This window comes from Fukomys damarensis, unplaced genomic scaffold (genome assembly GCF_012274545.1).
Source record: "Fukomys damarensis isolate Sample0158 unplaced genomic scaffold, DMR_v1.0_HiC HiC_scaffold_38, whole genome shotgun sequence".
Classification (NCBI taxonomy): domain Eukaryota; kingdom Metazoa; phylum Chordata; class Mammalia; order Rodentia; family Bathyergidae; genus Fukomys; species Fukomys damarensis.
In genome coordinates this window covers 15,300,140-15,311,105 of record NW_022900950.1, presented here as the reverse complement: position 1 = coordinate 15,311,105, position 10,966 = coordinate 15,300,140, and the positions used below count along the sequence as shown (strand labels likewise).

Below are 10,966 nucleotides of genomic sequence, written 5' to 3'. Positions count from 1 at the left end.
TGTTTGCTATTTATTATTAGTTGTTTTATCTGCTACTCCACAGCCACTAAGCTTCCACGCAATTAATACTGTTTCACTTTTTCTAATGTAGTTGGTACATAAGTGAAAAGATGAGTATCTGTGATAAGCCTGTAATTCAAGAAAATTGTTTGCCTTGCTTCATTTGGTAAATAAGAGCCAGTTATTCTCTTTAAAAATGGTATAAAGCCACTTTCATTAATAATAATAAAATATTTAGTTGAGAGATTCGGTGTGGCGGCATTTCACACATTCGAGCTCTCTTTATTGATGGAGTCATAAATTTCCCTCTATTCTGTAAGGATTTATTTTCCATCATTACACCCATCTGATTTTTTTTTTTTTTTTAGCCTCCTTCTTAAAAACTTAGCCTTATTTGCCGCTGGGATCACGAAGGTAATTAAATTCCCCGTTTAGGTAGCACCAAGATCTTCCAACTATGTCACCTCAGCCTTGCGCTCCAGGGCCCGCCCCAGTCGGGAGAGGGCGGGGCTCGAGTGGCGTGCGTGAGGCGCCAACGCCCTGACGTTTGACGCTATCAGTTGACGCAGCCGCAGTGCCGCGGGGCTGCAGGCTCGGACTCCTCCCCTCCCCAGCCCTAGGGGTGTCAGAGGCTGCGGCCCCGGAGCTGGACCTGGGGCGGGAGAGCTAGAGAGTGTAGGCGTCGGCAGCGCCCTGTAGGCCCGGTTCGCCTCGGTGTCGCCACGGCTATCGCCGCCGCCGCCGCCCACGACCCTCGGCGTCGCTTGGAGAAAATCCAGAGAGGTTCCAGGCTGCCCAGCCTAGCGCCAAGGTGAGAGGTTGGGTCGGCCCGGTTGGTGAAGGCGAGGTGGACAGCACCTTTTTCCGGTGCGTTGGACCTCGGCCGGGTTCGGGTCGGAGAGCTTTGGCGTCCTCGCGGCTGCCTCTCATTTTCCTTTGCCAGTCTTACCCGCGGCGCGGTGACCTGCAGACGCGTTGTCAGATCCGGAGAGAGGCCTCTGAGGGCCTCGGCAGCCGGAGGGCTGGGCTGGGATGCGGGAGCGGACGCCGTGGGTGGCGGCGAGGCAGGTGGGCGGCCCTGGAGCTCTGACGGGCGGCGGGAAGGCTCTGAGTTCTCGGGGGTCGGACTTCAGCCTCGTAGCAGCGCGGATTGCAGTACTGCTTCGTGAGGGTCTGTTCTGCGAGTTTAGTGAAGCCTGGCATCTTCTCTGCGTTCCTAGGCATGATGTATGTGTTCTGAATTGCTGCACTACACTACGGAAGAGTACGTTTCAGTGTAAACATTGCCTTTTGGACTGAAGTGAAGTCACTTTCCGGAGAGTATTAATTGTCCCTCAGCGATGGCCCTAGTGTAGACAGCAGGTTGGAGATATTTGTTAAGGGGAAAGAAGTCTTGTAAATTTCCTCTGTAAGGAAATCGTGGGTTTTGTACTCTGGTTTCATGTTGCTGCTTTTACCCTGTGCATAGATAGAAGTGAAGTTGATTTATTCCAATTTAACTAGGCGAAGTATGAAGACGGATGAATTAAGCAGAATATTTATCTTAATGTAACAAATAGTTTGTGCTTCATGTGCATATACCGTTTAATCATCAACGATCCTCTTGTGTAAAGTATATTATCATTCTCACTTTATAGGCGAGAAAACTAAAGCCCATAGTTCTAGTCTAAAACATAACTTGCCCAAAGTATTGTGATTCGAATCAGGCAATTTGGCTTTAGTTTATAGCTCTTTAATTGTTATGCTGTACCATCTCCCAAGCGCCTTGAGAGTTTGCAAGGTGATTTGCATTTGATAAAAAGTATGGCAGGTCTGGACAACTTAGTAACTTAGTAAGACCCTATCTCAAACAAACACCAACAAAACCTACAAAACTAAAACCAAACCTGGGGGATGTGGCTCAGTGCAAAGGCCCTGGGTTCAATCCCCAGTACTGAAATACAAACAGAAACAAAACATGGCACGTTCAGGAGTAAAAAAGTAACTATAGTATTTTCTTGTTAGCAAAGAACCAACAATTTGATATAAAACTTTTTCAAGGTCTTACTTTGAATATATTTTAAAGGTGTCACTTAAACATCAGAACCCTTTGACTCTCCCCTCATGCTCGTTCTGTACAATGGTTTTGAAACTTTTATAATATCTTAGTTTGGAAATTGTGGCCTTATTCTAGATTTAGGGCTGTTTCTAATTTGGAAAGTTTAAACAAGGAAATGTAATACTGGACTAACATTGAAGAGTTTCCCTGTATGTGTTATGTTTCATTAAAGTCATTTTAATTTGAAATGGTTGCACTGCTCATAAAGTCAGAATACCTTATATAATTGTTTAAAATACTATTCTTTTAGAGTTGTTAAGATGAACCATTGCAGAAGAGCTTTCTGAAGAAAAGAGGAAGGAAAAACAACATTACGGACTGGAAAAAAACTTGGGTAAATATTTATTGGCTAAAATTTAAAAAATAATCTAATTTCCTTGTTAAAGGTCAGCGAAAATATGACTTTCTGTTTCATTTGTGGTTCTAAATGTCTGTATGGTCAGGGAATAGAGGTGGAGTAGTGGTGTTGTATACTGTGACCCCTCAAGTCATTTTGGCTGAATTTTGGACTTGCTATCTGATAAGTCATTGTTAACTTGTACATCAACAGACCAACGTGATTATCAAGTGTCAGCATTCTTTACTGTCTTTTGTTTGCTCTTTAATCTGTCCAGTTTTATAAATATAGAAATTTAATTGAATTTTTGGTTTGTTATTTGTAGAGTGTTGCATATGCCTGAAGTCAAATGTACATTCTAGGCAAGCACTTTACTACTAAACTACATGTCCAGCTGAATTCAAGCAAGTTTTTTTTTTTATTATTAGGATTGTATGAAGAGTAGAAGACATGACTAAACATGATTAAAAAGCAGTTTAATTCATTTTATATATTGAATACCATATGGAAAGCATTATTCTGGGCTTCTGGTAGTAGAGTAGTGGTCTTAATAGCCCTAGAAAGTACTAAGAGTAGTGAATTTTTTTAGAAGATAATATGTATGTGAACTCACTTTTTCTTGATTTTATATGCAAGCTTGTTTTGGTTTATGTAAAAGTGTAGGAAATAAGCACTGCCTATATGGTAATTTGCTTTATTTATAATAAATCTTTTATATTATTTTAGCTACTAAGGCAATGTCATCTAATTCTGCTTTAAGATACACTGGGAAACTAGGATTCTTACAGACTTTGTAGTATTTTTCATGTTAAAGATAATGACAGAATTTTAAAATTTCGTGAGGAGTTAAAGTAACTGTGAGAACATTTTGGAAAACACGTGATAGAAGTTACATGATCAAATAGGTAACATTCTGGAAGATGAATTGAAGAATGGTGAACTTGGAAGCCTGGTGATCAGTTATATGCTCATGTAATAGTCCAGCTTAGAAGTAAAGCAGTGCATGTGGAAAGTAAGGGATGGAATGAATTCAATAGATGTAATGGAGGTAGTATGGATTAGATTTAGTAGCCCAGAGGGAAAATGAAGTCTGCATAATTTCTATCTGTTGTCATAGTCATGCACATAATTAATGTTTAATAAATATTTGTGAGATGAATGCAATGAATTCAGTAATTTCTGCTTTTTAAATGAATGGTTATTAGGGCCATTTACTGCAGTAAGGACTGTAGAAAGCAATGGATTGTGGAACGTGGTTGAAGGATGTGAGTTCAATTTGAAAGACATCTGTGACTTCTCAAAAATATCATTACATGAACTATAAATTTTGGAGTCACAGTTTTTTAAAGCTTTCCAAGAGATTAAAAAAAGTATTTAAATATTTAGGTGAGCCAATATAAATTTCTGTGATAGAAATGAGGTTTGCTGACATGAAACAACTTTGCTGTTATGACTTCTTAGATATCAGAAATTCTTTCATAAATAACATGAAGATTTTTTTTTTTGTATTCATGTATTTGCTAAAGGTAATTGAGCCAAAGATTGTGCATGCTGGACATGTCTTTTGCTATTTAGTTGTGCCCCACCTTGAATCATTTTTGTGGAGCATATTAAAAAGTACTTTACTTTTGTTTAGTTTTTTGTTTGCAGTGTTTGTATTGTTACTCGCCATATCTAAATATTATTTTTACCTGGTATTTGATTTGCTTCTAAGAATCATGTTCGCTGGTATTTGTGACCCTTCCAAGTACTAACCAGGCCCAGCCCTGCTTAGCTTCCAAGATCAGATGAGATCGGGCACATTCAGGGTGGTATGGCCATAGACGCACTCGTATTTGTGTAACTGTGTCACTTTTATATTTTATTCATTTTTATTTTTGTCAGATAACCACTTTTGGTTATACAGTTTTGCTATTCGGTGTATGTTTTTGTGATACATTGTGTGGAATTAGACAAATTTTAGTCATTTCCTGCCATGCAATTTTTTAACTTCTTTTTTCTTGACTTTTTAAAAAAATATTAATAGTAGCTTAGCTACCACTGATACAATTTTTTTTGAGGTGTCATGCTATGAATTTAGTCTTTTCTTGTATTTTTAATAATTTTTGCATCTTTTCAAGGAAGAGATGTTTCATTTTACTAGTTGGAAACTGGTTCAAAAAGATTCAGTGATTTGCTCAGCTGTTAGGAAAAGATAGGGGGAATGGAGTAGTGAACTTTTCATTTTAAAACTGACTTTAGAGCCTACTTTCTTTCCAAGATACTGGAGGATTTCTGTTATTTTAGAATGATTGTTATTTTACCTCTTAATTCTTTTAGACTTTAGAGTTAATAGGTGTAATTGTGTTTGTAATATATTTAATCCTGGAACTGAAAGGAACCTGGAATATTCCTGAATAGCAAGGATTATACCTAATTGGTTTGACCTAAGAGCATAATTATCTTTTTTCCCCTATAAATAGAATTGGGCATAAATTTCAATGTATATACAAGAGCTGGCCCTGGCTAAAATTACTAAGGAGGCTAAATTTGTTTTTGTTGCCCACCATGCCTTTTTAAGATTTCCTCTATATTCAGGAATCTCAGCCTTCTGTGATATTTGTAGGTACTGCTTGTTAATGAAAAAAAATACTCTGATTCATACTAATAAAATATAGTAATAGTTTAACGAAAATAGAATTGGTAGCTAATATTGACATAGAGCCATACACTACATAATAACATTTTGATCAACAGTTGACTACATATATTGTAGGGATCTCATTAAATTATAATAAAGCTTTAAAAAATTCTATTTCCTAGTGATGTTGTAGTACTTGTAATGTCTTAGTGCAATACATTGCATTTGTGTGATGATGTTGGTATAAACAAACCCCTCATTTGCCTATTGTATAGCACACGGGAAGCTTAGGTGGGAGGATCACTTGAATTCAAAACAAGTCTAGGCAGCAAAAATAAGACCCTGTCTCAAAAAGAAAAAAAGAAAAAAAAAAGAAAGAAAAGGTATAGCGCAGTGGTGAACAATGACATGCAAGTTATTGTGTTTTTCTTTTAAGGCACAAAATGTGTGGAGTTTTTTTTTTTACTAAATAAAACCTCAGTATTCAGGTTTAATTGCAGTTTTGGTACTTCATGATAAGTGGATTTTGAGTTGCAGTTTGTCACTTGGTCTCTAAAAGGTTTACCATCACTCTTATGGCAGTACAATTATATATACATAAGTGACTATGTTATTGGTTTGCACACTTGCTATACTGTATTTTATACTATTTCTTTAGAGTGTTTTCTACTTATATTTTAAAAAGTGTATTGTAAAACAGTATTATTGTTTATATTTAAAATGGCCCCCAAAACCTCATGTACTCCCAGGTGAGGCTTTTGGCAAGTGATTAGATCATGGATAAGTGATACTAGATCAGCCCACTGATTGTATTAGCACAATTCTAGGTGTGAGTGAATGGATTTACTGAAGGCAAAAGACCCACCCTGTGTGAGTGGCACCAACTAGTAGGCTTGTAGCTTGAATGGAATAAAAATGGAAAAGGAGGTTCTCTGCTGCAGGTGCTGCTGCTTTTTTCTGCCTACCCTTCCATGGACTGTTTCTCCTCTACCAGGTCATTCTGCCATGCCACTCTGCCTTGAAGGTGACAATGGACTGAAATCTCTACAAACTGTGAGCTAAAATAAACCTGTTCTCTTCTAACTTGTGAGAGTCATTATTTTCTCCCAGTAACAAGGAAATAATTAAGACAAATAGTATGCTGTATTATACCAGCAGTGGCCTTATACATCTTATGTTTACCATATCCACTGATAGCATCATTTTCTCTGGTGTTTGATATAACCTTGTTTTGTTTTGTTTATCATCAAAATCTACTGCCAATACTGCCAGTTAAGAGGTGATGTTGAGTGAGTGACCTGGAAACCAGGCTGAGTGATTTAGGACTACAGAGGTGGGAAATTAATGATAATTGCTGATTACCAGTTAGGCAGATACCATTCTACCATAGCTATGATCTTGAAGAACAAGAACAGAGTGATGGAAGCTGTTAAAGAAGTTGCTTCACTGAAGGCAATGTGACAAAAAGAAGTTCAAGAAGAGCTTACATCAGACATAGGGAAACTTCTAATGACCTGACACAGAAGTGTGTACTTCTCAGCATCATAGCTGTCATGGCCAAAGCAAAACTTTTATTTGTGACATTGAAGGAAAAGTTTGGACCCAGACTCACAGTTGAATTTACTGCTAGTTCTGGGTGGTCTAAGTAACTCAAGAATCATTATTCATTACTTAATGTGAAAGTGAATGGTAAGTCTGTAGTATCTCATGTTGAGGTAGCTGAAGAACTTTTGGAAAGTGGATTAGCCCATTGTGAAGGAAAATTACTTGTTAGAGCAAATCTTAGGTATTTATGAAACATCCCTAATGTGGAAATGAATGCCTGAAAGGACTTTTTATAAGGAAGCTATATCATTGAGGTTTTAAAGCTTCTAGCAGACAATAACAGTTATACTTGGGGGTAGTGTTGCAGGTTACAAAGTGAAACCTTTATGATCTGGCACAGTGAGAAGCTCAGGACTTTCAAGCATATTAGTAAGTGATCTATAGGAACAATAAGAAGCAATGGGTGATATAAGTTTTTTTCCAGAATGCACTTCTGAATTGCTTTGTTAGTGAGATGGAGAACTATGATGGAGATTAGCACACTTTTTAAGATTTTGCTTATTGTTGATAATACTCATACATGTCATCTTCTTCCTGATGTTCATCCCAATATCACAGTGGTAGTTCTTCCTCCCAACTACCTCTTTCAACCAGTGAATGGAGTTACGGAAAGTTTTAAGACATTACCTGTCCCTTGCCTCGGCTATTTAAACTGAAGACAATGATACAATGCTATATGGATTTATAATATCTATAATTGCATCTAGAACCTTACTTGGACTTGGAGTGATGTCTTCAAGGAGTGAATGAATGATGCCTGCATGTGGAATAAGACACTCAAGAGTTTTGTTCATGACTTCACATAATTTGCCAAGGGTGAAGAGGTTGCAAAAATCAGCAAAATTATGGTTGAGACATCAAACAACTGTAGTCCAGACATGAATGGGGATAACTAATAAGTTGGAACTGGAACAGGAACAGATAGCTGAAGAAGCAAAAGAAAAGGAAACTACATTATAAGAAAAAGAAGAACCCTCAGGAAAATTTACAGTGAAGTGTTTTGAATAAGCTTGTAGACCTGAATAAATACCTTAAGTTTGAAACCATGAACTCCAGTGTTAGAGGGTTTTTATTAGTAGAGAAGAATGTTCACAATGTATTATCTGTTTACAAGCACATCTGTGATGAAAAAAGAAATAAACTGCATGCACATGTTTCTAAAAAGAAGTTGTTCCTGCTTAAGAAGATCCTTGGCAGATCCTTCAGAAGAAATTCTAGAAGAAGACATTGTGATCACAGGATGTGACAGATTCATGGTGTTATTGCCTCTGAAAACCTTCTAGTGGGACAAGATGTAGAAGTGGAAGACAGTGATATTAATTATCCTGAACTTGTGTGTCATAGTTTTTATCAAAAAAGTTTTAAAAAGTTAAAAAAAAAAAGAAATGTGGGTCGGTGATATAGCTCAGTGGTAAAGCACTTGCCTAGCATTCCCACGGTTTGATCACAGCACTGAATAGAAAGAAGTGAGGGGGTGGGGCGAAGAAACGAAAGAAGGGAAGAGAAAGAAGAAAGGTCCTAATAGGTCTGGTCTGGTGGCATAAGTCTGTAATCCCAGCACTCGGGGTTGAGAAAGTAGGATTTGCTGTGAGTTCAGGGTTATCCTGGGTCCATAGTGAGTTCATGGCCAACCTGGGCTACATAGTGAGACTGTTTCAAAAAATAAGACAAAAAACTTTTTGTATATGTGTAGAGTATGTTTGTATTTTAAGTTAAACCTTAACAAAATTGTTTAAAAGTTTACAAAGTAAATGAGTTACAGTTGCTAATATAAATTTGTTATTGAAGAAAGGAAAATATTTTTATCAACTCAGTATAGCCCAAGTTTACAATATTGATGAAGTCTGCAGTAGTGTATAGTAAGGTTCTAGGCCTTCATATTCATTTACTACTCCCTGACTCAGAGCAACTTTAGGTCCTGCAGGCTCTGTTCATGGAAGATGTTTTATGTGGGTGTATCATTCTCTTAAAAAAAAAAGAGCAAAACTTCTATACCATATTTGTACATACATTTTCTGTGCTCAGCTACATAAATACTTCACTGTTGTGTTAGAATTGGCTATAATATTCAATATAGTAACTTGTTTTTCAGGTGTGGCCTAGAAACAGTCTTTGCATAAAAATATATGTGTGATACATGTATTTTTGGTTCTAAACCACCCCCCTCCTTTAGTGTCCCTTTTCCTCTTCTGTTTTTTTTTTTTTTTTTAATGTTCACTATATTTATAACAAGTAGCTGAGAATGGCCCTGGGGCTGATGATGAGAGGATCTTTATCACTGTAGCTTATCCTAATTCCTCCTCCTACCACACCTCAGCAAGCATTAGTTTATTAACTCAGAGAAGGGAGTGAGAAGAACTGGATGACCGCAGTTCCTCCAACTCCACCTCTGCCCACAGGTACTCAGGAAACTCAGTGCATTGGAAATGCCTCTAACTAAAAAAGGGTTCAGAACCCAAAAAGTGGTAGTAATGAGAAAGAAAAAAGAGGATAAAATAGAGTTTAAATAAATATGAACTTGACTCATACTTTAAAAAATATGTAGAAATAATTGATTCTTTTACTTTCTACAAAGAATCTCTCTGCAGCTAGACCATCCTTTATTCTTCCTGTTCAGATAAAGGGAATATTCATTTTTCTGTGAAAAGCTGGCTTCTGCACATTTTTATATTCTGGATTGAAGTGAGCTTTTTAAAAATCTTAACCATTTTTATCAATATACTGTGCTCTAAATTGTATGGTTTAATTTAATCTAAAATACAGGATCATCTTCCTTGTAAAAGAAAAATGTTCTTTGATTTGTCAGGACTAGTAATAAAAAATAAAACAAAACAAAACAGTTCTTTAGTGTGGATTTCTCCAAAGCAGAATTCTTAGAAAATAATTCAAATGCAAGTAGTTTATTTGAGAAAAGAAAGGAAAGGGATGAAAGTCAATAATGGACATTATCTTGGAAGTTACCATTGTAGGCATTGGAGCTCACTTCCATTGGAGAACTGTTGGAGACCAAATAAAATGTATCAGAGTTATCCAAGGCCAAGAGCTTGAACAATTTGAGTGTTTATACAATAACTTCCTAGCTATCATTGGCATTAACTCTGCATTTCTGGCTTGTTCTTGGAATACAAGCCATGCATTTTCCCTTCAGTCAGAAAGCATCTTTCAACAGAGTGTCACAGGTGTTCCTAATGAGGAGTCTTCCTGTGTGGAGATTCATGCCAGCAGTATGTGGGCAAGGCACCAAGCATTGGCTGCCAACAGCAAACATTTATAAAGTATAATAACTGCAATGTGCAAAACATTAAATGGTTTACATGTATGAACTAAAAAAATTATGAAAAATCCTATGAAATAGATTCTGTTAGTGTCATCATCTTACAGACAAGGAAACGGGACAGAGATTAGGTATTTTGCCCAGAGTAACATACCTGCAATAGCAGGACTGTTACTTGAACTCAGGTAGTCTAGTGCACAGATTTTAATTCATACAGCGGGCTGCTTCAGGATCACCAGAGTCTGAAGGAGCAGAACTTTTGGTTTTTACTGTTTGTCTTTATATTTGTCACTTCTTTCTCCAATCTCTTTCCTTTTAGTATTTTATACCTACTTATTTACAGCAGCCCTTTCCCCCATTCTAGAACATTATAGGCATTCTTCCCTCTGTTCTTGGACTCCAGACTATCGTATAAAATAATTCCTGCTAAGGTATTAACTGATATTCTGAGTTATTTCATGAAGGCTTTGAGTTTGATCTAGCTCAGTGAATATTTACATTTTAATTTTTTAAAAAGACAGGTGTTTAGGGGCTGGGGGTTTAGCTTAGTGGCTCTGCCGCCTGCCTCACAAGGGGAAGGTCCCAAGTTCAATCCCCGGTACCCAAAAAAAAAAAAAAAAAAAAAAAAAACCCACAAAAACCAAAGAAAGAAAGCTATAATAGTAGAATGACAGTATTTTTGAATTGGGTGACACCTATTCTTTGACTAAGGTTATAAAGAAGAGGCAAAGAGATGTGTGCTTGGGCACAAAAAGCCCCTTTGCTATGTGTTTCATCTTAAACTCCTTACTCCCTTTCTTGTTTGAAATTGTGGAACTATTACATGCCAATTGAAAAACATTTAATTAATATTTGAGTATCAAAAATAAAAAAATAAAGTCCTGCTTCACTACTGGTTCTTTTTCTCATAAAATCTCTCACTGCTATACACAGAAGCTCCCACTTTCATGGCTTTGCTAATATTTTGTGTAGGGTATATTATATATAATGCTTACTTGGCTTTAGTGTTCCAGAAACATGAGTAGGATACTA

General features: G+C 37.0%; 1 protein-coding gene across 7 annotated transcripts in view; it reads left to right on the top strand.

Moving 5' to 3' along the window:
* The first annotated feature begins 560 nt into the window (after positions 1–560).
* The window catches only part of Kiaa1109 (KIAA1109 ortholog), a 213,952-nt gene continuing 203,546 nt past the window's right edge, over positions 561–10,966 (top strand). For 6 of the 7 annotated variants that reach the window (XM_033760040.1, XM_010611092.2, XM_010611119.2 and 3 more), the window contains exons 1-2: positions 562–811; positions 2,349–2,432. The gene's annotated coding sequence lies outside the window, so the exon portion shown is untranslated. Of the gene's footprint in view, positions 812–2,348; positions 2,433–10,966 lie in introns of all 7 variants that reach the window. The other variant, XM_010611104.2, reaches the window with a different exon arrangement.